This window comes from Leopardus geoffroyi, chromosome B2, assembly GCF_018350155.1.
Source record: "Leopardus geoffroyi isolate Oge1 chromosome B2, O.geoffroyi_Oge1_pat1.0, whole genome shotgun sequence".
NCBI classification, from domain to species: Eukaryota; Metazoa; Chordata; class Mammalia; order Carnivora; family Felidae; genus Leopardus; species Leopardus geoffroyi.
This window is the reverse complement of record NC_059332.1, coordinates 67,272,838-67,297,153: the sequence shown is the minus strand read 5'-3', so window position 1 is coordinate 67,297,153 and position 24,316 is coordinate 67,272,838. Positions and strand designations below refer to the sequence as shown.

The 24,316-nt window shown below is 36.0% G+C and overlaps 1 long non-coding RNA gene across 1 annotated transcript in view; it reads right to left on the bottom strand.

Annotated features, from left to right (window-relative positions):
* LOC123608620 overlaps positions 1-24,316 on the bottom strand; it is a 288,013-nt gene that overhangs the window by 36,869 nt on the left and 226,828 nt on the right. Inside the window, exon 3 of the long non-coding RNA XR_006717341.1 lies at positions 13,109-13,212. This is a non-coding gene — a long non-coding RNA (uncharacterized LOC123608620). The remainder of the gene's footprint in view (positions 1-13,108; positions 13,213-24,316) is intronic.

Below are 24,316 nucleotides of genomic sequence, written 5' to 3'. Positions count from 1 at the left end.
CTTAGGAAGCTACATGTCTGAATTTAGGAAGCTAAATTCTCTTATAGAATTGTAGCACTGATAAAACAAGTTAATTATTTAAGAACACATACAGATGGCCAACAAATACGTAAAAAGATGTACAACATCACTCATCATCAGGGAAATTAAAAGCAAAACCACAATGAGATACCATCTTACACCTGTCAGAATGGCTAGACTCAAAAAGCCAAGAAGTAAGTGCTTGCAAAGATGTGGAGAAAAGGGTACCCTTGTGCACTGTTGGTGTGAATGTAAATTGGTGCAGCCACTGTGGAAAACCATATGGAGGTTTCCCAAAAAATTAAAACTAGAACTACCATATAATCCAGCAATTCCACTTCTGAGAATTTGGGGGGAAAATGAAGAAAATGAAAACTCTAATTCAAAAAGATACATGTACCCCCTATTCATTGCAGCTTTATTTACAATAATCAAGATATGCAAACAACCTAAGTGTCCATTAATGGATGAACGGATAAAGAAGATGTGGCATATATATACAATAGGATACTATTCAGCCACAAAAAGAAGAGAATCTTGCCTTTTGCCACACATCAATGGACCTTGAGAGCATTATGCTAAGTGAAATAAGCCAGACAGACAAAGACAAATATTTGTATCATCTCATTTATATGTAGAATTTAAAAAAAAGTCATAGATACAGAGAGAAGATTGGTGGTTGCCAGAGGTGGGGGACAGAGTGTGGGCAAAATGGATGAGAGGGGGTCAAGAGGTACAAACTTTCAGTTATAAAATAAATCACTGGGATGCAATGAATAGCACGGTGACTATAGTTAATAATATTGTATTGCATATTTGAAAGTTGCTAAGAGAGTAATTTTTAAAAGTCTTCATCTCAAGAAAAAAATTCACAGCTATGTATGGGGATAGATGTTAACTAGACTTATTGTGGCGATCATTTCACAACATACACAAATACTGAATCATTATGTTGTACGTCTGAAACTAATACAATGTTATATGTCAATTATACCTCAGCTAAAAATTATTTGAAAAGCATTTCAAAAAGAAGCCAAGAAAAATTCTTTTCTCCTACATTTATTTAGTTATGACAATTTCTGCGTTGGGACACTCTTGACACAACTTAATTAGATTTATTCTGAAGAATCCTCAGGTATGGACTTTGTCAGTGGCTGTTGGCATACATTAAAGTCAGCATTCTTTGGGAGGCATTTTCAAAGAAAAGGAACAATTTCTCTGAGGAATGTCTATTGGCAAAAAACTCTCAACTGTTTTATTAATCACATTCAGAAGATGCACTTCCTTGCCATTCAGAGCAACATATTATATGCTGCTCAGGTCAACTGTCTTTGTGGCAAACCTAAATAAAACTGGAGAATGAGTGATGACCAAAAATCCAGTAGTTGTAATTTTCCTAAAAACAATTGAAAAAGAAAGGGAAGGAAGGTGAAGGAAAGAAACTTCACAACATATTTAATCTCTGTATTTTCTAATGCTCAGGAAATAAAAATAATATAAAATATAATATAAAAATACAAAAATATAAAAATACTATCAAGTCTCCCCAAAACTTTGATGTATGCAAATAATAATACAATACATGCCATTTACAAATTGTAAAATTAAAATTGTGTATGGTATTCTAACTATAAATGCCACATGCTTATACAGCATTTTTTTGGAAGTAAAAAAGAGAGAGGATAAATAGCCTTTGGTTTTTATTCAGTTGATATTTAAATATAAAGTGACAGATCAGTGGGTTTGACCTAGATGTTGAAGCAGGGACCATGTTGAGCCTCCAAATCCTCCAGGCCATGAAGAGCGTAACCCTAGCAAGGTGCTTTGCCCCAGTGCAAGATGGAGAAAGAATGTCTACTAAAGGCCGAAGAGTTCACTGATGGCCTGCACCATGGACATCTCGTCAATGTTGTGGAAGTATAGTCTTCCTGAAAGTCTGGTTTGGCATATCCACATCCTTTATAGGGTCCCAAGTCCAATTTTATGAAGTCCAGATTGGGATTGCCCAGCATATACATCTATCAGCAGGAAAATTATGAACAACCTGCTGGTTTACCCCAAAGTGCAGATATTCCCCATCCTCTTCCAGTTTTTTTCCTGATATAGATTCAGTCCATCATTTAAGTTCTATCTCCTCCTTAAAATTTTCCTAGGTTTTTCTTCTCATGCATAGAAAACCTTCTGGAGATCTGTGGGTGTGACCCAGTAATTTGCATTTAAACAAGTATCCCACCCAGACGATTCAGCCACCCAAACATATATTTGAGGAATTTCTCTCTAGCAAAAATAAAAGCTTTTGCAGTTTGTACACAGAAGATTGACAAAATCTAAGTTATGTTTTAAAATAGTTACTTCTGGCTGCTTTATTGAGATAAGATTCTAGGGGTCCAGAGTAGAATCAGGAAGACACAGTAAAAGGAATTTTTGCAGCAATCCAGACAAGAGGTGATAGTGGTTCTCACCTTGGCGGCTGCAGTGGAGATGGTGATATACAGTCAAATTCTGGATATTTTTGATGATAAAGACAACAGGAATTTCCTGACATACTGAATGTGAGAAGAGAATTAGACAACAATTAAATATAATGCCACAATATTTGTCTGAACAACTGAACAACAAATGAAGTGAGGTAGGCTTCCAGTGAAGCTGGTTTGGAGGGTGAATGGAGCAGTTTGGTTTGAGAAATTATGAGTTTGAGACGACTGTTGGGCATTCAAGTAGAGATATCAAGTAGGCAGTCAGATATACAAGTCTGATATATATAGGAGAGTTTTAGGCTGGAGAGTTCAGATCTTGAGGGTTTTCAGTATCCATATGGCTTTTAAAGCTAAGTAGATGAGCCAGCCCCACAGTTTGACTTTTCCCTCTTTCCAATCTGAATTCTTTCCCTCCCGGCCACAAGTATTGATCCCAGGCTGCTTCTTAAAAAAAATTTTGCATGCTAAAGTCACCTCTGAGCCCACATCCCAATTCAGCTTTCACTGATTTATCTAAAATATGTCTAAAATAAGATTAACTCCTATATTTTGTTTGCTTCCTACCCGTAAGACTCAAAATTCCACAGTCTTTAATTTTAATTTATTCATTCTTTCTTTTATTCCTTTCATAAACATTTATAAAAAAACCTACAAAGTTTTGGTTACCTTTAGAGGCACTAAAAGACTGAGAGCTTCTTACTAGTAACCAACTAAATGAGTTATAAAGTCTGCATATAAACTAAAACTAGAATATGAGTTTATTGAGGCATCACACTGTGTAGTGTAGTAAGGATTCTGACACCACCCATCACTTAACAATATAACTCATATCTAGTAGTCACATTGTCAGATAACAGGATTTTCCATAATGTGGGGGATGAACTTTTTATTATAAATTTCAGTGTTTTCCTCCATTGTTGGTGGTTACCAGTACTGCTAGATATTTGTAGAATTACTGTTATATTTCTCTTTTATTTATCATTTTGCCTTGTTTCATATCTATTGTTTCTAATTCTTTGTTTATTCACTAGCAAATAAAGCCATGCCTGGTAGGTAAGTGATGAATTATTTGCCTTATAGTCAAAAAGGTTTGAGAGTTATTGGTAAGATACAATTACTCATGGTCTAAGAGGTCACCTATCTAGTATAATTTCAGGAGAAATTTGTAACCCAACACGTCTGCTGCAAACTAGACATAAAATTACATATTCAAAAATGCATTGCTTCAGGTAGAGCATGCCTAGTAGATCCCAGTTTACCTAGAAAACACTAAAAAGACAAATGCTTTGTGTTGTTACTTAAAGTTGCTTCATCATTTTGCATTCCAAAGCAATATCTATATGTGAGCAAGATGGCAGAAGAGGTAAATTTAGAGAGTTTAAGGGAAGAGTAAATCATGGTTGATCATGTTTACTCTAAAGATGTTCTTTTGAATCCCAAGGGCAGGCTTTGGGAACCGTGCTCAAAGGAGCTACTCTACGGGCTGTGGAATCAAAAAGTTCCATAGAGTCCTGCCTTACTACTTCCCACACACTGTCTCTATGGCTTCCTGCTGCTTAGCATCATCCTGTCTTGATCTCCTGACTCTAGACTGCCTACACCACGAAATCCCAGAGAAGTTGTTAGGAATTCCAGATTCATACCCCTAAATTTAAGATTGGCACCCAGACTCCCACTTGGTCTAGAGAAGGAAATCAGAGAGTCAATGTGAATTAAACGTAGGGAGAGCTGGGCGTGGAGCCAAACTGGGGTAAACCATACGAGCAAAATGGAAGAATGAGCTATTGGTTCAACAAGGTGGCAAGAGGCCAAGATAATGGTGCAGCAAAAGGATGAAAAGAACAGGAGAAGACAGGCAGGCATAAAAGTCTCTGAGACCACAGTGACAACTTTGCCTACAGGAACATGTCAGGAATTGATCATTTCCCACCTCTGAAATGAGGATGTTCTTGGGTGCTGCTTTGAAATCACCAAGGAGACAGGTGAACTTTTTACACTTGTGGTTTTCTTTTCTTTTTCTTTTTCCAAATGCTGAGAGATGCTAAGTTCAATTTAAAAAACAAAATTTGAAATCTTTAATTAAAAACAGAAATCCGAAAGATAGGAAATCCTAGGAAGACTGCCGGTGGGTTATACTTAAAGTCTGTGGGACTCAACTCATGAGTTCAGTGTTTGTCAACATCAATTCAAACTGAAGACCTGCCTGATGGTGCTCTTGAAAAGCTGTAGCTACTGAAAAACGTGCACCTCAGTAACACCTAGAGTTGTTTCTGGCCCAACGTGGCACGCTCTTGACATGGAGCAAAAGCCTGGCATCTTTAGGAAACTTGGTTCTTCACAGATAGGGAAATCTGGACCCTTGTGAAGGCAGCAATAAGTAAAAAAATAAAAATGGTCAGGTGGCTTGTCATCAGTGCTTTTCCTTCCCAGATTTTCTTTCAACTTGTGCCTGATCCAGGAAATCCACTATCCTCCACATAGCTTGCCTATTACTACCCTCCTTATTGACACACAACTATACAGTATCATGTCCTCAGAGACCCAGTTACCAGTTCCAAAGATTTCAGCCAGCAATCTATTAACATCTTTAGGCTGAGTTAAAGATATGCTATAGTACCTCCAACTTAAATTACAAAATAAATAAATTCCTTCATCCTGTGTTCCCTTCCACATTTTATAGAAAAGCCCCTCGAGACCCAATTTTGTTTTTCAATTTTTCCTTGAATCCACTCCAATAAAGCTTCTGTCCCTACTACTTCACCAATTCACCCCGAGTTGCCAAATCCAGTGGACAATTCTCTATGACATAACAACTTTTAACATGGTTGATCAACTTCCCCCTCCTAGAAAACACATTTTATTTTCCATCTGGGACACCACTGTTTTTAGTTTTTCCCACTTGCTTTTCCTTCTCACTCTCTTTTGCTGGTCCCCCTTCATCTTCCTGACTCCTAAACAATCAGACCTTGGAACTCTTCTTGTGACAGTCACTTCTAGAGTAATCTCATCCAGTCACAGCAATAAATATTGTCTACACTCTGATGACTTTCAATTTTATCACTCCTGACTGAATGTGCCCCTGAAATTGAGCCTTAAATATTCAACTGCATTTTTCACATCTCCTCTTGGATTTCTAATAATCATCTTACCATATACAGAATAAATGTCTTGGTTTCCCCCCCAAATGTTCTCTTCTAGCAGTCTTCTCCACTTTAGTAATGGAAACTATGTCTTTCCCATTAATCAAGGGTCATATGTGTCTCTTCCCTTATCTCACAAGTCAGCTATACTTCCTGAATGTATCCAGAATTCAGCTACTCCTCACTATTTCCACTACTTGCACTCTGGTTCAAATCACCAACATCTCTTACCCGCATTACTATAACAGCCTCCTAACTAGTGTCCTTCCTCCTACTTCTGCCTCCTTATATTCTACGTACAGAGATCCCCTAGATCAAAATCCAAGCAGATCAAAATTCCAGTCAAGCTGCTACAATAACTTCCCACTGCATGCAGAATAAGAACCAGAATTCTTACCATGACTTATCAGGTCATGTTCCATAGCCCATCTGACCTCACTGTCTCCCTTCTCTATTTGTTTACTATGCTGCAGCCACACTGAGGCTGATTTCCTTCCTCTTTCTCAAACACAGTTCTGCCTTAAGGTCTTTGAACTTGATGTTCCCTCTGCTTGGAGTAGTCTTCCCACAAATACCAGCATGGCTCCATCTCACTTTCTTCAGACTTTATTCGGTTTATATCCCTCATCTTGTCAAGGATGTCTTTCTTAATATCACTCTATAATAAGTAGAGCAACTTCCTTTCTTATTTATTTTCTATCTACCTCACCCTGCTTTATTTTTCTTCAGAAGTTTTATCACCGACAAATAGTATAAGTAATGACTGATTATTTACCTTACCCTCACGGGAATGGAAGCTCCAAGGTAAGCTTCCATTTTGTCTCTATGTTTCACTGTTGTATCCACAATTCTTAGAATAATGTCTGGGGCTATATAGAAAATATTTAACAAATATGAGCTCACCTATTTAATTAAATAAATACTAAGTGTATTTATAGACTTTTTAATGCCAGTTGGGAGTCACTTGTTTCCTTCCTGGTGCTCTCTCCTGAATCTAGCTGCCAGTGTTGTGGTAGGGTTCCCTGCCTAAGGAATGAAAAAAAAAAAACCCTCAAGGCAACCTGGCTATACACGTTCGTGACATCCCTCATGACCTTGTAACATGAGACCACTTAATCAGACTGCGTGTTTGTATGTTACCATATATGGGAGACAAAGAAGTAAAAGATGTATAAAGAACTATGCCATGTGGCATTCCAGGCTCAGTTCTCAGGGTATGAACCCAGCTGAGCCAAGCTGGCACAAATAAAGTTGCTTCCTGGGAAGAAAAGCCTCAGTGTCATGACTCTCTGTGTGAGATTCCTGCTACATTACCCCAGGGTCTACTTGTGCTGGCTCAGGGGACCATTCTACTTCCTCATGCCACAGGAATATTTCTTCATACAATGGAATAGAGGAGAAAGAAACAAATTGGGATTTACCTGTTTAATCATCAAACTGATCCAAACTTGATGCTAGGCACTAGGGATCCAGAGATGAAAGCTTTAGAAAACAAACTGTGAGCAGTTTAACTGGATGAGAAAGGCAAAACAACAACTTCGATATGTTATTCAAAGAGCACATAAAGGATTCTATCGGAGTACAGAACTGAGTCCTAAACCTCAGTGAGGTACAGGCACACAGGAAGTGAAAAATCGGAAAGGTTATGAAGCTTGCCGGTATCAGGAGAGCAGGGATGGATACTCCGGGTACAATACATAACTTGTGGATAGTCTTCAGGGTATTAAGAAGACTGCAGAGCAGAACATAAGCTAGTAGACAAGAGTCAGATCAGCAAGAATGTGCATGCCGTGGCGAAAGAGTATATATTTTATTTTGAAGTTGACAGGGAGCCATTGAAGAGGTTTGAGCAAAGGAATGAAATGACTAGGATCTAGTCCTGGCCCCGCCCCTCACCGGCTAGGATTTAGGCCAAATTATTTGTTGCAATTCCTATCCAATTTTTTCAGCCAAAAAAAGCCCTTGTTCACACAAAGGGTATCCAGAACTAACACATAAATCAGATAAAACAGAACACTCTGGTTGAAGACTGGCCTGTTTGACCCTTTACTTTTTGCACAGTCTCTGAGGCCCCACCATGAGATCCTCAGAGCTCCGTGGATTACAGGCACCAAAACCACTGACCACGTATCTGTTTCCTCATCTATGCCAAATTCCATAATCTCTAGAAGACTTAAAATATGTTTTTTAATCAGCCTTACACAGTTGATTTCCCCCTAATAAGATTCTAAATCAATCTTTTTAAATCATTTGATTGTGACAGAGGTGTCAAAACTGTACTTTCATTTTTCCACTAGAGAGCTTGCTTCAGTCAAAAAATATCCTTCCAGAGAATAACTTTTATAGGAAAAAGACAGATGTCCAGATATGATTGTTAGACTAAGTATAAGAACCTCATGGCATCTTAACCAGCAGTACATGCTAAAGCCTAACTAGAATTATAGGGCTGCTAAATAGCAGTACTATCAATCAGTAGAAACACTGAATACCAAAGTTACACTTCAAATGTAAAGTTGCTTAACTCTGTTATCAGAAAAGAGTAGACAGTGAGATTTTGTTGCCTTTCATGTTTATTCTTCTCAGGCACTGCACCCTAGAAGTCACCTTTTAATGAAAGCATTCTTTCTCTTCATTTTATTCCAAAACTAAGAGAAGTCTCTTTCTATATGATTCTATTAGTTTAGTTAACACTATCCTGGATAAGTCATTTAAATTTATCCAATATAAACGGTGAAGAATAGACATTTTGGAGAGAAAAATTATGAGACTACAGCATGAAAAAAATGCAAATATAGTGGGATAGGTTGAGGTATTGAAGATGTGTCTGATCTCCATATCCATTGTACTCCACGGCCCTTCCAACGCCTAGAGCATCATGCCATTTCTGCCTGAAAGAAGGAAAGTCACAGCAGAAACACTAAGGAAAAATAAATCAATCTTGGACTTGGCATTGCAGAACATAAGTAACAGTTTAAGTGGGGAAAAAGAAGTGTCTTAAATTTACAAATTTAAAATTCTGTAGTATTCAGAGCTTGAAATTTATACTCCCAAATCAGGTGCATGTGTTAGGCTGAATAAAAACCACCCAAAGATGTCCACATTTCAATCCCCAAAACTTGCAGCTATGATGCCTCACTTGTCAATTATGTACCCTGAGGGATGGATAGATTATTCTGAATTAGCCTGATAATCACAATGGAATCACAATGGCTATTGTGATTGAGAAAAAGGCAGCAGGATTCAAGTCAGAAAAGGTGTTTTATGGAACAAAGAGTCAGAGCCAAAAAATATTTTTTTCTGGCTTTGAAGATGGAGGAAGTCACCACAAGGCAAGGAATGCTGGAAAAGACAGGAAACAGATGATACTGCCGACCCATTTTGGATTTCTGACCTCCAGATAATTAATCTGTGTTGTTAAGCCACTAAATTTGTGATGATTTGTTGCCAGAGCAATAGAAAACCATTACAGATTGTGGCACTGAGATGGGGTACCTGACTATGTAGAAGTAGCTTTGGGATTAGGCAATGGGTAGAGGCTGGGAGCATTTTGAGGAGCATGCTAAAAAAAGACTAAAATTCATTGAACACAGTGTTTGGTAGAATTACACTTAAAGGCATTGCTGATGAAGGCTCAGAATGAAGTAAAGAGCATGACAGAGAAACCTTACGTCATCTTAGAGAAGTTCTTCAGGTAGAAATAAAATCATTCCAGATGGAAACACAGAAATGCAAGAAAGAATTGAAGAGAAATGAAAGGCATAAATATGAGTAAATACAAACAGATTTGATTAACAAAATATAACATAATGTCTAGTGTAGTTTAAAATGTATGTAGAAATAAAATCTATGCCAGCAACGTGGAAACAGAATAGGAATAAAGCAGGTTAAAGTGTTTCAGAATTTTAGCATTATTATAGAAATAGAAATGTGATAATCTGTTACAAGACATGGACAGATATTTGTCAATTTAATAACAGCTGAAGAAAAGTATAGGCTTAGTTTTAAAGTGTCACTAATAAATTAATAGTAGGAAAAATGAAATAATAAAATTTATTTAATAGGCCAAAATATGAAAGCAAAGCAGAGAAAATAGAACATACAACAGGTGGATCAAATAGAAACAATTAATAAGATGACAGATAAAAACCCAACTGTATCAGTAATTATATTAAATGTAAGTGGACTCAATGTTGAACTTAAAATACTATATTTTCCAGACAGATTAAGGGAAAACTATATGCTGCATGCCAGAAACACAATTTAAAGACAAATTTTTAAAGTAAAAGAATGGAAAAATGTATACTATATATATGTTAGCCAAAGGAAAGTCGGTGTAACTATACTATTAGACAAAGAATATTTTAATTAATATAGTACTATTAGAGTTAAAGATAGACATTTCATAATAACACAGCCAACGTGAGGTAGTTCATCTTCCAGGAAGATAAAATAGCTCTAAATTTGTGTGTGCTATCAAGAACATAGCATTAAAATATAAAAGGAAAAAACTGACAGAATGAGAGGAACAGTAGACATACCCAAAATCATACAAGAGATTTTATGCTTTTTCTTAGCAGATGGTGAAGGAAGTAAACCAAAAATCCATAGGGATATAAACCTAAAAATGCAATTCATGTATTTCATCTAATTAACATATATATAACATTGCATCTAACAATGACCAAATTAACTTCTTTGCAAGTACACACGGGTCATTAACCAAAATTAATGCGGTTAATGCTGATACAACAAAGTCTTGACGAATTTCAAAGACTGAACTCATGTATTATATGGAATTAAGCTAGAAATAAAGGCAAAAGATAACTAGAAAATTGCCAAATGTTTGGAAATTTAAGAAATACAATTATAAGTGGCCCATATATAAATGAATATATGAAATCAAAATTGTAAATTTACTTGAAGTTGAACTAGAGTGAAGTTAGAACATATTGAAAATGGTGGACTGTATCTAAAGTAGTGTTTAGAAGAAAATGTAATGCTTTAGAGCTGAACATCAATTCTCTAAGCATGTATCTCAGGCACCTAGGAAAAGAATAGAAAACCAAGCCCAAAAAGTCAAAAAAATAATAATAAGTATATAAGTATATAAGCATAATAAGTATATAAAAAATAATAATAAGTATAAAAAAATAATCTGGCTCAATCAGATAAGCATCTGACTTCAGTTCAGGTCATGATCTCACCGCTGGTGGGTTTGAGCCCCACATTGGGCTCTGTGCTGACAGCTTAGAGCCTGGAGCCTGCTTCAGATTCTGTGTCTCCCTCTTTCTCTGCCCCTCCCCATTTATGCTCTCTCTCTCTCAAAAATAAACATTAAAAAAAATTTAAATGATAATATAAGAGCAGAAATCGATATATAGAAAAATCAATAATCAGAGTTATTTTCAAAAGATTAATAATGTTGAAATACTCCTAACAGAATTGATCTGGAAGGAGGGATATAAATCATCAGGACTATAAAAGGACACATCTCTACATATATCTAGTAACTTAAAAAGACAATCAGAATATTATAAACACCTTTATACCCATAAAAATTTTAGAGAAAATGGATGAAATCCTTGAAAAATACAATTTACCAAAACAAGAAGAAATAAAATATGTGAATATTACAACAGTAATTAAAGAAATAAAATCTATACCCAAGTACCTTTCCACAAAAAAAAAAAAAAAAAAAAAAAAAAGAGGCTTAAACCCAGATAGCATCACTGGTGAATTCTTCCATTTAATTATTTTATTTAGGGAAAACATAACATCAATCTTGCACAATCTCTTCCAGAAAACAGAAAAACATACAAACACTTCCGAACTTTTGTATGAGACTACCATAACTTTGATACCCAAACTTGACAAGGGCACTGTTAGAAAGGAAATTCATAGATTTCCTATATGAAGATAAACACTCAAATGGTAAATAAAATATTAGCAAATTGAAAGCAGTGATATTTAAAAAGAATATACTACAACCATGAGAGAATTAGTCCAGGAACACAAGGCTGGATTAACACTCAAAAATAACTCAATGTTAATAACCCCATAACTGTTAAAAAAGAAAAGATATATGATCATTTCAGTATTTACAGAATAAAAATATTTGACAAACATTAATACCCATTCCTTGTAAAAAATATTAGCAACTAGAACAGAACTTCTTAATATGATAAAGACCGTCTAGCACAATCTACAGCAAACATATTTGACAGTGAAATAGTGAAAGCTTCCCACCCCCCCACCCCCCCCCGCTGAGATTAGGGAAGAGGGACAAGGATTATGCCACCATTTCCAATAAACATTTCAGTAGTGTTCATTGAAGCACAATCATGGCCACCAGCGGGCAATAAAGCAAAACTGTAAGCAGTATTTTATCATTTCCTTTTCCACTAAGTGTCTTTTGTTCTCAAGCAGAAAATCAGCTCGACTGAATTCTTTACTTAGTAGACTAATACAAACCTTCATTCCTGATGGGCCACTCTCCTCTGTTGTTGTTGTTGATTGCTAGAATTATTTGTTAATTTTTACTTTGGACATGAAAGTACTAAAAGATGTCTGAGAGAATCTTCTGGGTCTCAAACATAGAGAACATGGTGTTGACACCACCAAAATAAGTGATCTTTATGGGGAAAAGGTGCGGTAGAGAACAAGAATGAAGAATAAGATGTTCGCTTAAATTCAGTAAAGATTCAATGCATGTAGCCCAGGGTCTAAGTCTGTGCATCTCTGAAGTCAAAGAGTTATTTAAATGCCAGATGCGACACTGATTGTATTCAGATGTTTTGACTCGAGGGTCTTGCTTTCTGTGAAGCCTTTATTCAGAGTCCCCACCTCTGTCACCACTCTGGGTTTGTTTTGTTCAACCCTGTCATGTTTCTCTGGTACAGTTATAATATATGCATCTGGAACTAATTGATGCTTGCTTACTTTTTAAAAATCATCAGATGGGAGTAATATGAACTGATCAGAAATAAAAGCTTATAAGTAAAGGGAGTAAAGAAAAAGAAGAATCAAAGTGCTTTAAAATTATGTTTTTTAAGTTTATTTATTTTGAGAGAGAGACACAGAGAGTGAGGGGAGGTGTAGAGAGAGAAGGAGAGAGAGAATCCCAAGCAGCCTACACACTGTCAGCACAGAGCCCAAAATAGGCCTGAATCCCATGAACCATGAGATCATGACATAAGCCAAAATCAAGAGTCGGATGTTTAACTGACTGAGACACCCATGCACCCCAAAGATACTGTTTTTCCTTAAGAAGAAATGAACCACCTTTGACATTCCAAGCCCAGAGAAGGAATCTCAGATAGTTTTTAAGGATAAAGGGCTCTTGTCTCCAATATAGCCTAAAAACTGGCAAGTATGGTAAAACAAACACACAAACAAGCAAACACCTTGTACTCAGTAGAGTAAAAGTCAATAGACAAAACATTACCAAAGGTGGTATCTAAGGTGACATACCTAATATCTCATGCCACATATCTTCCATTTGCCCCTCCAGATTCACTCTCCTCTTCTATTTTGCTCTCTTCTTACTGGTTCCAGTGGGATTTGACCAATGGGGACTACAGAAGAAAATGAAGAAAAAGTGTGATATCGAGATATTTAAACCCCTGAAGCCCTTCCTGAAGAGTCACCTTAGGTTGGCTGCATCCCTTGGATGATCACTCCTCCTTTCAAGTCAGCTTCACTTCCTAATTGTCTCCCCTTCTAGGTTCTGGTAGCCTCTTTCTCCTTTCACTTTTAGGGTCTGCTACTAGTTCTGTGTACCTGTACTATCCCTTGTTGTCTCCTTACATTCATATCTTTAGAATTACTTCCTGTGTAAATAAACTCTCTCCGAGATACATTAATTTGAATGTGCCATTTGTTCCTTTTAGGGACCCTTGTGAATATGAGTCTTATGTATCCCTGTGCATCCTACTGTGCTTCATGGAGGCAGAAAAGTTCAATTGCTTATGTTACCAAGAGTTACATGGACTTAGCAGTAAACCCTAGTTATCTTGATGGTCTTTTTCACAGAAAGAAAAATGAATAATGGTGACAGGGTAAAAGATCATATGGAAATGTAGCTGTCTTTACAGATGCTAGCACCAATAGATGATGACCAAGAACCAGACCCCTCTTCATTTAATACCCTGCCCCCACACCCTTGGCATTGCAAAGCCCACCAAAGCATAACAGGGTCGGAAAGTATAAATTAAGCTTTTACAGGCGCAAAACTATTTTTCTTGGAAATGAGTCATTTCACTAAGGAAGGCATTCTTGCTATACAAGTGACCAAGAAATCTTGAAAATTTGAAGTCACTTTAAACTACTCCTTCTCCTTCATTTCTTTATCAATTAGTGACTGAGTATTATAATTTTTCCTGCAAAGTATCTCTTGAGTATATTTCTTCCTTACTTTTTTCATTAATTACACCTTTCTTAAGTACTTGTCTCTTAACATGTCTTTTGTATTAACTTCCAAAAAGCTGGAATTCCCCTCAGTCTATTCATTTATAACATAAACATATCATAAATACACAGATATTGACATAGTTAGTATACATGACAATTAAGTTTCAACCCCTGGTACCAAAGAAAGAAGAATGTCACTCTCAAAACTAGGGCTATTTCTGCACCTAACATGAATCTTGTTCCATAGGTGTCTGCCTCACGTGTGACACTTAAAAGTTTATAATAAATATTTACCCTATTCTCTGATTACAAAGAAATTATAAATTAAGTAACACTTTAGTTAATTGAATTGGATGATTTGGATATAGTAGAGTGCAAAAAAAAGAGAGTAATTTTATTGTTTCCGACCACTGTCATCGCAAATCTGTTCCATGATTTGCACTCATTTTAGGTAAAATTTGGGGAAGTATTTATAGCTTCCTGATCACTGTAAGTCTCTTTTTGTGAGGCAAAAAAATGTTAATTCCCACCTTATATGAAAATTCTAAAGGTAATTAAATTATAAATAATTTAATCTAAATTCAAGTGTTTGACTTCGCTTTTGGAGGGTTGTGTTAGAAAAGAGAGTCATGGTGTAGACTTTTCTCTTTCACCAGTCCCCCAAACTTCCCACTGCCATTAGAGATCTTTGCAGGGCTAGAAACTGAGAAAGGAGAGGTATGGGACAGAAATGCTGTGCATGACTCACTTGGTTGTCATCTGGAGCTCTGCTAACTGAGCATGCTAATTCCTTCAAAGTTTTTCTCTTGGCAATGCCACTCTCGGCTCTCCCATTGGCCCATCAATACTTTTAAGTTTTCAGATTAGGTTGTTCTCTTCCTTGCTCTAATCAACCTTGACTGATAACCCATTACGCAAACAGCAAGCTCTCTCAGACCCTGTATAAATGAAAGATTTAGAAGTGTTAAAAATACACTGTCTCCATTTACGTATCTGATGCTTTCTAGGAAAATCTATAATACAGAAAAAATGATTATTATGTGCCAGGACCTTACAAATGATATTTTATTTAATCTTCACAAAACACTTTGAGAAGACTTTCTTTATTCTATAACAAATGAGAATACTGACACTCAGAGGAGTTAACTTGCCTAAAGTTATATAAGTAGTGAATACCAGAGCCAGGATTCCAACCTCATAGAAGACTGATTATAAAAGTCAAATGAGTTAACATGTATAAAGGGCTTAGCTTTACATAGTAAACATTATTCAACAGTTTCTTGGGTAAATAAAAATAAGTTGACTCCAAAAAGACATTCTCTTCTTTCTACTTGTCATTCAAAACACTCTTGAGTGTAGTTCATTCATTCTACAAAATCAACCAGCATAGACTACTATGAGACCTTAATTTTCTGGCTTTCTACAGCTTAATAATACATTTGAAAGCGAAGCATACATATCTGAAACAATCAAGTAACACTGCAAGACATATTCCAAGATATGCTAATCATTATTTGAAAAAGGGAGAGATTAATGAGGATACAGCATCTAAAACTTCAGAGCTAACATAGAACTCTAGAGATCTGGTCACAAAAGGCAAACAGTTAAAAAGAAATGCATGTGCAAAAGTCAAAACTGAACAAAACACCCACAAGTCACTTTTATAGCTACCAATAAAGGCAGAACCCCAAAGCAAATTCTGTCAAACAGTAACTGTTTTACCAAATATTCTCAAAAGTAGGGTGAATGGTTACTTAATGGCTGAGGAAGATAAGTGTTCAGAAAATAAAAAATTATTAAAAAAAAGAAGAAAGATATTAGTTCATTGACATGGAATAAAAAATATGGAATAGTCAAAATAAATAATTTAAACAAAATGATTATTCAAGGCAATGTGGAAATAATAAGTTCTTAGTCAAGCTCCAAAAATAAAAATGGAAACTTTAAGGGAATATACTTAATGTGTTCTCTGGTTTTATAGCTGTGTGGCCCAGATTTAATCATTAGTTGAATAAAGGTGTTTGGCACTGAATATAAAGTTAGAGCATATATATGTAAATTTTTATATTCAAATTTAAGACCTAATAAAAGACTAAAATTAAATTAAAAGTATATATGGATTTTGTTTTATGTTTAATTTATTACTTGAACTTAATCGTAAAACTATTTTTAAGTCCTTCTCTTAAAAGATATTTCAACAGATAATTGGCTAAAACTGGATGCACAAAAAATTTTTAAATGAATTCCACATGGATGGATTAATTTTATGACTCCAAGTGCATTTTAAAGTTTAGCTTCTAACCAAGATTGTGTTTTGTGTCAAATTATCATTTAATAAACATACCTATTATTAATTCAATTATAACTCATCTTTCTGCCTCATATTTTTCAATCATATTTTTTAAAGGTCAACCATCTTCTCTGATAAGTAAATGTGGAAACAACATGCATAAATTAGAGAAACTTAACCTACCTAAAAAATAAGATTAAAAAATATAAATCAGATAATATAATAAAATACAGAAGAGAAATTTAAGTTCAGAATCAATTGACTGAAAATTGTACGTATCAGCCATGTCTTGAGCATTTTGAGATCAAGAAAACTAATTATCAAATAGTACACAGTTATGGAAATTTATGGAATGAATGAATGAAGGGCCCAAATTATGACACACAATTTTATTATTTCCTCAACCGTTTTAATATATAATACATAAAAATATAATAAAATATCAAACTCCCATCTTCATTATAATAATCAAAGAGAACACTCATGTAACCATAGAAGACTGGAATCAATATTATTCATATTTGTTTTTTATTAAATTAACACATACTGAACTTATTCTCTTAAGTGCTAAAAATTTTAACTCAGAGCAAGATGGCAGAATAGAAGTGTTTTTTACCATCACCCCCCACAGAACATTGATCTTGACAACTATCCATGGTTGAAAATACCTTTATACAGATACCATATGTTTTCACTCTTATGTGGATCCTAGAAACTTATGTGGATCCTAGAAACCCATGGGAGAGGGGAAGGAAAAAAAAAAAAAAAGAGGTTAGAGTGGAAGAGAGCCAAAGCATAAGAGACTCTTAAAAACTGAGAACAAACTGAGGGTGGATGGGGGGTGGGAGGGAGGGGGGTGGGTGATGGGTATTGAGGAGGGCACCTTTTGGGATGAGCACTGGGTGTTGTATGGAAACCAATTTGAAAATAAACTTCATATATTGAAAAAAAATTTTAAAAATTAAAAAAAAGAAAAGAAAAAAAAAAAAGAAAATACCTTTATGAGAGTCCCAGAGTCCATCAGAGAAGGTCCAGCAAAAAGAGAGAGAGCAAGAGAGATAGAGAGAGGGAAAGAGAGAGAGAGAGAATAGATGCATTGAAGAGCGTAAAAAGAACAGTTTTACTTTACCTACATCATCTATTCCCCAAAACAGCACTGCTCTGTGCCAAGAGATCCATCAGCTTGCAATTTCTCCCACAGGGGAAAGTGAAAACATAATGTATCAGCACCTGGCTTCTCCAGCCAAGCAGGACATTGCCCAAGAAGTCCACTTCTTTCTCACCTCACCTACAATATTGAAGTGATAGGCATGGCTGGGGGTAGGGTGGGGGGGGGGGTGCTGCTAGAAACACAGCAACAATGTCTCCAAATCATCAAAGGGCTGTGGATCTTACTAAACGCCTCATTGAATTCATAAAGAGGCTCACCCAGTAAGGAAGCACATTGCCTGCAGATCCCCTCAAAGGGTCCAAGAGCAACTTCTATGTTGTGTACCTCACCCATCACACTTTGGCCAGTTCCTCATGCATGCCCCCCCCCCCACAACAGATGTCCAGTCTGAGCCTTCACAGACAGCTAACAAAGCAAGCACAGAAATCCCCTATTCTGGAGGATTAGGAGAAAGCACACAAACTTGAGCATTGCAGGACACCACCTGAGGGAAAACAAACAGGTGACTCAGCATGCAGACTAGCTCTGCAAGATTGAAAGAAGGCATACAACTTTAGAAATCCCCCACAAGAAGGAACAAGAGATATGGAATGGGTACATCCATACAAAATGTCAGAGAGAGCATAAGAGTGCCTAGCCAGGCAAACTGGTGAAGGTGTTCTCCCCTGAAGCAGTGCACTCAGTAAAGACTGCAGGATATGACTATTTCTTAAAACACAAAGGCAGCAATGCAAGAGTTCAAGGAACTAAGAAAAAAAAAATCAAGGAGAATGACATCACCAAAGGAACACAATAATTTTCCAGTAATAGACCTCAAAGAATTGCCTGAGACCTATGAATTGCCTGAAAAGAATTCAAAATAATTATATTAAGGAAACTCAGTGAGCTATAAGAGAACACATATAGACAACTCAAAGAAATACATAGTACATGAACAAAGTTAGAAGTTCACCAGAGAGACAGAAATAATAAAAAAAGAACCAAAGAGAAATTCTGGAGCTGAGGAATACAATGAATGAAATTAAAAATACAATAAAGATTGTCAACATTGACTTGATCAAAGAGAAGACAGAATCTGTAAGCATGAAGCCAAATCACTTGAAATTATCCAGTCAAAGGAGATAAAAGGGAAAAGAATAGAAAAGGACTGAAGAAACTCCATGTGATTTATGGGACATCATCATCAACAAAACTAAAATACACATTATGGGAGTTGCAGAGGATGCAGAGAGAAAAGAACAGAAAGCTTATTATTTTTTTTCATTTTAGAGAGAGAGAGAGCACAAGTGAGGGAGAAGGGCAGAGGGAGAGAGAGAAAGAGGGAAGGAGAGGAAGATTCCCAAACAGCCTCCACACTCAGCATGGGGCCAAAATCAAGAGTCAGCTCAGGTCATGATCTGACAGTTCCTGAGATGGAGCCCTCAGGCTCCATAATGACTGAAAACTTCCCAAATCTGGGGATAGATATGGATATTCAGATACCTGAAGCTTAATGGTCCCCCAAACAGGTTTAATTCAAAGATTTCACTGGAATACATTATAACCAAATTGTCAAAAATCAAGACAAAGAAAACTTTGAAAGTAGCAGGTGAAAATGTTGGTCACATTCAAGGAAAACCTCAGCAGATTTCTCAACAGAAACCTTGCAATCAAGGAGAAAACAGGATAATATATTCAAATTTCTAAAAGATAAAAACTGGCAGCCAAAAATACGTTAATTTAGCCAGAAAAACTGTTTTTCACAAATGAGAAAAAGAGAAAGTATTTCCCATACAAATAAAAGTTGAGGGAATGCATCACCACCAGATCTGTCTTACAAGAAAAGCTAAAGGGAGCTCTCCAAGCTAAAATGAAAGGAAGCTAACATGAGATGTGAAAGTAATGTGAAGACACGAAAGCATAAAACTCACTGATAAAGATATGTATATAGACATATTCAGAATATTCTAATAGTATTATATAAATCACTTTTAACTCCAGTATAAAGGTTAAAGGACAAAGGTATTAAAATAATTATACCTATAATTTGTGGTATATATACCACAAATTATAGGTATAATTATTTTAATATATTTAATAATTTAATATATTTAATGCAACAACACTGATGAACTGGAGGATATATATACTAAGAGAAATAAGCCAGACACAGAAAAGCAAATACTGCATGATCTCACTTACATGTGGAATCTAAAAAAAAGTCAAACTCACAGTAATGAAGAGTAGAATTGTGGTTATCAGGGGCTGAAAGGTAAGGGAAATAGGGAATTCTGGTCAATGGGTACAAACTTTTAGTTATAAGATGAATATGTTCTGGAGACCTAATATAGAGCACGATAACTATAGTTAATAATAATGTATTGTATATGTGAAATTTGCTATAAGTTGATCTCAAGTGTTCCTATCACACACACACATACACACACACACACACACACACACACACACAAGTAACTATGTAAGTATGTGAGGTGATGGATATATCAATTGGTTTAATTGTGGTAATCATTTCACAATATGTATCTATATCATAACATCATATTGGATACTTTAAACACACAATTTTTATTGATCAATCATACCTCAATAAAACTGAAAAAAAGAAACCGAAAATATAATAACTCATTAATTTCATCTTTATAGCATCCTATGAGATAGGTACTATCATTATCCCCATTTTACAGATAAAAACTAAAGCACAGAGTATTAAAGAACATGCCCAAGAAAAAGTGGCCTTCAAACCCAAGCAATCTGGACCCAGAGTGATATGTGATGCTTAACTACACAGACCCTTTACATTGCCAGTCTACGTTACCTTCTTTGTCTTTACTGAGTAAATGTGTGCCTTGAAGTAAAAGCTGTTTGGGTGGCTCAGTTGGTTAAGTGTCCGACTTCAGTTTAGGTCATAATCTCACAGTCCATGGGTTCAAGCCCTGCATCAGGCTCTGTGCTGACAGCTCAGAGCCTGGAGCCTGCTTCGGATTCTGTGTCTCCCTCTCTCTCTGCCCCTCCCCCCACTTGCACTATGTCTCTCTCTCTTTCAAAAATAAATAAACATAAAAAAAATTTTAAATAAAAGCTGTTTATCATAGTCCACAATAAAGTATTTTCTTGTTTGTTTGCTTTTGTGTGGTAGGCTCCATACTGGGTGTGGAGCCCAACACGGGGCTTGATTTCACAACCCACAGATCAAGACCTGAGCTGAGATCAAGAGTTAGATGCTTAACCAACTGAGCCATCCAAGCACCCCAGTATTTATTTTTTTCCATAATGTCATCTTTCTTTAATGTCCCACCTAAAGAAATAGGACCCCCTCATTCATTCCACATTAAACAGAAATCAGATGTTTATAGAATCAAAGAATTTTTATGGTTCATCTCAGATTTCTTAATCAATATATCCCACTAATCCAATTCTGAGTACCAAGAACTCATATATAGCTCCTTTGAAATTCCAAATGAAGTAATGGCTTCCAGCCCATTTGAAGACATCAATCCTTTGAAAAGCAACCATAGTAAAGATATTAAGCAATCAATAACATTGGTCTCTAAGTTCAAGATATGAGTTTCTCTTAGATTAATGGTGCTCAAATTTCAGTATGCATCAGAAACACCTGGAAGGCTTATTAAAACACAGATTGCTGGGCTCCAACCCAATACTTCCTGATTCAGGAGGTCTAAGCTGGTGCACAGCATTTACATTTCTAATAATTTCCCGACTGATACTGATGCTGATGATCACAAGACCAGACTTGGAGAAACATTGACCTAGACTAAGTTTTCCTAATTAGAGTTCCAAGGAAACTGCTTTCTTAGAATAATACTGTTTTCTATGAAAATGGGTTTTGTGGTTAAAAAAAAATCTTGGAAAATTATATGCAAACTTGAGCAATCACAAAATACCATAGTATATTATGACGAGACTTGGAAAAAATCTCCCATTTAATTTAGTTAAACCTAGCTTTTCCCAAACTTATATGACCACAATTTTTGGCAGAACATCTATGAAATCACATAGAATTGGTGTTATGAGGGACAATGAGGAATGCTTGGCTGCCATTCAACATTAGTAGATGCTGCTCATAAATTAATTTAGCCAGGTGTTTTTATTTTTCTCTTTGATTTACACAATATCCCATTAATGGCCCCAAAGAATACATTTATTCCTAGTCAAGATTTCATTTTTATTAGTGACATATAGTAAGAACATTGCCAATCCAAGTATCAGATATGAAATTATGATGTAGCTGACAGTGCACAGAAGATATATTAAGTTCAAAAGACTGTCAAATTGAGACCAGATATCTAAAAAATCTGCATGCACCCTGGCAGAAATAATATAATTGCCATGACACACCATGTTCATTTTGAATTTTGCTAAATCAGCATCAAAAGAAAAAGTTTCTCTTACATGTGCCAGGTGGTTAAAAATCATAGTTCTAACATTAAATATGATTAAATTATTTTACCCATTCTTATCTATGCCAATATCAGCTTGCTGTATGGCAAGAAAAAAAAGGGTTCCAAAGCTTTGAACATATGGGATTTTGTGTTCTAACAGAAATGTCTCCTCTAGCAATATTTGAGATGACTGTATTCATTTAGGATGGGCTGATGTTTCCCTGAACTAAGATTAACAAAAAGCTCTAGCATGGTCCTAGCATACAGAATGTATTTGGTAATTGAAATATTTTCTCCCAATTATTTTTTATCATTAATATACATTTTAAAGAACAATTTTAGATTTACAGAAAATGTATACAGATATAAAAACAGTAGTTTCTATTACTAACATCTTACTACATACCACATTTGTTATAATTAATAAACCTCTATTTACACATTATTATTATTTTTTATTTTTTTAATGTTTATTTACTTTTGAGAGAGAGAGAGACAGACAGAGCATGAATTGAGGAGGGGTAGAGGGAAAGAGGGAAAGAGGAAGACACAGATTCCAAAGCAGGCTCAGGCTCTGAGCTGTCAGCCCAGAGCCCGACACAGGGCTCGAACTCAGGAACTGTAAGGTCATGACCTGAGCTGAAGTCAGACACTTAACCTACTGAGCCACCCAGGCGCCCCTGTTTACACATTATTATTATGTGAAGTCCACAGTTCATTCAGATTTCTTTGGTTTTTATGTAATTCCCCTTTTCTGTCCCAGGATACCACATTACCTTCAACTGTGGTGTTTCTTTTGGCTCCTCTTGACTGTGACAGTTTCTCAGACTTGTTTTTGATAATCTTGGCAGCTTAGAGGAGCAGTGGTTAGGTATATTGCAGGAGGCCCCTCTGTAGAAATTGTGTTTTTCTCACAATTATCCTGGGATCATGGGTTTGGGGGAGGAATATCACAGAGTTAAAGTGTCATTTTCATCACATCATTTCAAGGTTACATACCATCAACATAATTGGTGACTGTCAACATTCACCTTGATCACCAGCTAAAATCATGTTTTTCAGGTTTGTTCACCATAAAGTTATTCTTTTTTCCACTTTTCTATATTGTAACATTTATAATAAATTATTTATAATAACAAATCATTGTGCACAGCCTACACTTAAGAGGTGGGGAATTACGTTTCCTCCTTTAGGGCAGCGTATCTCCATAATTTATTAGGGATTCTGCACAAATTTTTCTCTCCTTTATGTATTAATTTGTAATTTATTTACATAAGTAGGGACTCACAGATATTCATTTTATAATTGGGTTATTATCTAATACTATTTGTTGGTGTTGCTCAAACTGTTCCAGTTTGGGCCACTGATGTCTCTTTCACTTGGCTCCTGTGTTCTTTTTGCACACCCCCACCATCCCCATCACTGTGGATTTCTTTCTTTCTTTCTCTTTCTTTCTTTCTCTCTCTCTTTCTTTCTTTCTTTCCCTTTCTTTCTTTCCCTTTCTTTCTTTTGTTCTTTCTTTCTTTCTTTCCTTCTTTCTTTCTTTCTTTCAAGTTAGTTGCTTCAGGCTCATCCTGCCCCTGTCCTAGAATTAGCCATTTCTCCAAAAAGACCTGGTTCCTTTTATTGGGGAAGGTACCAGAAGCCAAGACCTGGGCACTAGGTGTGATTGTTGCTACTGGAGTGTCTTTTCTCTTAGACCTTCTCAGTCATCAGATCAGAAAAATATATATGTGTATACTAATATTTTTAAATATACATATACTTTTATTATTATACCTACTTACTTAATAAAACCTTTATTAATTAAACTTGAATTCTTACAGTAATCTTAATTTTAATCTTCTGAATATGAACTATTTTGTAATGAGAAATAGGCTTCCTAATCAGGTCACCATGTAGCAGTGGTACTGAAAAGCCAGTTATGTAAAACTTACATTCTGTAAATGGAAAGAGTGAAATCAAATGTGGGTGCAAGTCAGTGGGAGCACCGAGTCTCAGAAAGGCAATATGAGGAGGATGAGAAATCACTGTAATCCATTAAGAGGAACAACCAAAAACTGGGTATGCAGTGCACATCACCAGTACTTTCCGATACCCCCATTCTGCTCTCCTTTGCGCACGATACACTTACCAGTCCCCTCATGCTCAGTAGAGCAATGTGTTAGTTCTGCCCATTGATTAAAAGAGGAAGCTATGTGTACCACAGCAAGCTTGATATGCAGCAATCATCGTTAAGAACCTGGTGTATTAGTCTACTAGGGCTACTATAACAAAATACCACAGACTGTGTGGCATAAACAATGAAATTTGCTTTCTCACAGTTCTGGAGGCGGAAAGTCTAAGATAAAGGTGTTGGCAGGTTTGGTTTCTCCTAAGGCTTCTCTCCTTGGTTCACAGAGGGCCAC